Below are 2,011 nucleotides of genomic sequence, written 5' to 3'. Positions count from 1 at the left end.
AGGATGATTACACCATGAAGGATGGTAGAAGCTGGACTGGGGTCTTTGTCCACTCCTATTTTGATGTTGGTTCCCCACATAGCACATTGACTCGGGATTTGATGGACAATTCTCAAAAGAATGACCTTCCCTACAGTACACACAAAAAACTACTTTAAATGGGCTCGGTGGCTGAGCTACAAAATTATTAGTGCTATTAGCAATAAACGTTTTAACATAGAGGAAATAGATGATACCTGAGCTGGTAACGAAGTGAGGGCATCAACTTCATGAACTCCAGCTACACGTCTTCCTGAAACTGTTTAATTTGTTGGCCATTGATAGTTATTACTCGTAATCCTCTGAATGATTCATAAGCCTCATTATAAGAGTTAGACAAAATTGCACCATTCATAGAAGCATCTACCATCAATCTTGTACATGCATTGAGACCATTATAGAATGTCTCCAATTAGATACAATAAGGAATCCCATGATAAGGACACTTACGAAGTAACTCTTTGAATCACTCCCAAGCCTCATACAAAGACTTGTCATCCAATTGTTGGAAAGTTGTGATCTCATTCCTCAACTGAACGTTTTTACTAGGCAGGAAATACTTAACCAAAAATCTCTCTACTAATTTTTGCCATGTAGACATGGAACTTGGTGGTTGTGCTCGATCTCGCAACGAGTACAAAAACAACTTCAACCTCAATGCGTCTTCTGTCACACTGACTATCTTGAATGAATCACCCACCTTCATAAACAATCAAAGGTGGAGATGTGGATCTTCTGTAGGCATACCACTGAACTGGCCCACCGTTTGGAGCATTTGAAACATCACTAGTTTCAATTCAAATTGGGTTGCCTCAATATCTCGCCTTCTAATTCCTGGATTTAACTCACTGAAAAGTGGCACAACATATTGTCTAATGCATCAATCCCTATCTATAACACCCCTAACCCATACCCGTCATCAGAATAGGTTTAAGAGTATTACCGAAACATTCAGAACATTTTACAAATAATTCTTATAATTTACTATTCATTTACCAAGAACATTCATAACGTCCCTTGATTGGGCCCTCAAGGCACAATACGAGTATTAGAATCCAGCTAGGACTTAATCGAGAACTTTAAGAATCTTTCATGACTTTTCAAAATTTTTGCAAGGTACAGGGCTCACACGCCCTTGTGGTCCAAGGGACATGCCTGTGTGACCCTAGGACATGCCCGTGCTAGAGGCTGTTTCTAACCCCGTTTAACTCTCTAACTTGCACACACGACCATGCTACACATCCATGTGCTAGGTTGTGTGGTTAATTATTTCAATTCAAAGGTAGGTCTAGGTTTTACATGACCAAGACAAACGCTCTTGTTCTAGGCCGCATGGCTCACATGGCTAAGACACACGCCCATGTCTCTGCCTATGTCCCCAATTATGAGCATTCTATTTCTCAAAATTTAGGTGCAGGGACACACGGCCTAACCACATGCCCATGTTACCAGGTCGTGTGTCATACATGTTCTAGACACATGCCCGTGTGTCTGCACGTGTGGACAAAATGAAGCCATTTCTAGCTTCATATCTCACCTAAAATTTCACCCAAGACCTGTACTTGAAACACACAACCAATACCAACCAATCCAAGCATTCAAATTAAACAAACTTCATCATTCAACAAGGCATATCATTACATGCATCAGTGGTTATAAACTTACCTTGGATTAACTAGGCATTAACATCATTAATTACATGTATACAACATAACACATATGAATATATATCATAATAACCTACTTAATCATACCAAAATGGGCCATTACTAGCCATTCCAATGACTAGGTTAGAGGACATTTATCAAGCTACCAATGGTCAAGTTGTCCTAACATGCCATTATACCTAAATAATTTTACTAAGTATACCCAAAATGACTAGTTGATAGTGTGACGATGCTCTAGTAATCTCCAACCTTCACGAGCTTCCGAGCACTATAAAATAGGGGAAAATAAAATAGAGTAAGCATTA

The 2,011-nt window shown here is 39.4% G+C and overlaps 1 non-coding gene across 1 annotated transcript; it reads left to right on the top strand.

Moving 5' to 3' along the window:
* Positions 1 to 466: 466 nt before the first annotated feature.
* On the top strand, positions 467 to 573 carry LOC121210691 (small nucleolar RNA R71). Its single transcript, XR_005905805.1, has one exon. It is a non-coding gene; the product is annotated as a small nucleolar RNA R71 (small nucleolar RNA).
* The last annotated feature ends 1,438 nt before the right edge of the window (positions 574 to 2,011 follow it).

Source organism: Gossypium hirsutum, chromosome A11 (assembly GCF_007990345.1).
Source record: "Gossypium hirsutum isolate 1008001.06 chromosome A11, Gossypium_hirsutum_v2.1, whole genome shotgun sequence".
Lineage (NCBI taxonomy): Eukaryota > Viridiplantae > Streptophyta > Magnoliopsida > Malvales > Malvaceae > Gossypium > Gossypium hirsutum.
This window is presented reverse-complemented; position numbering and strand designations above follow the sequence as displayed.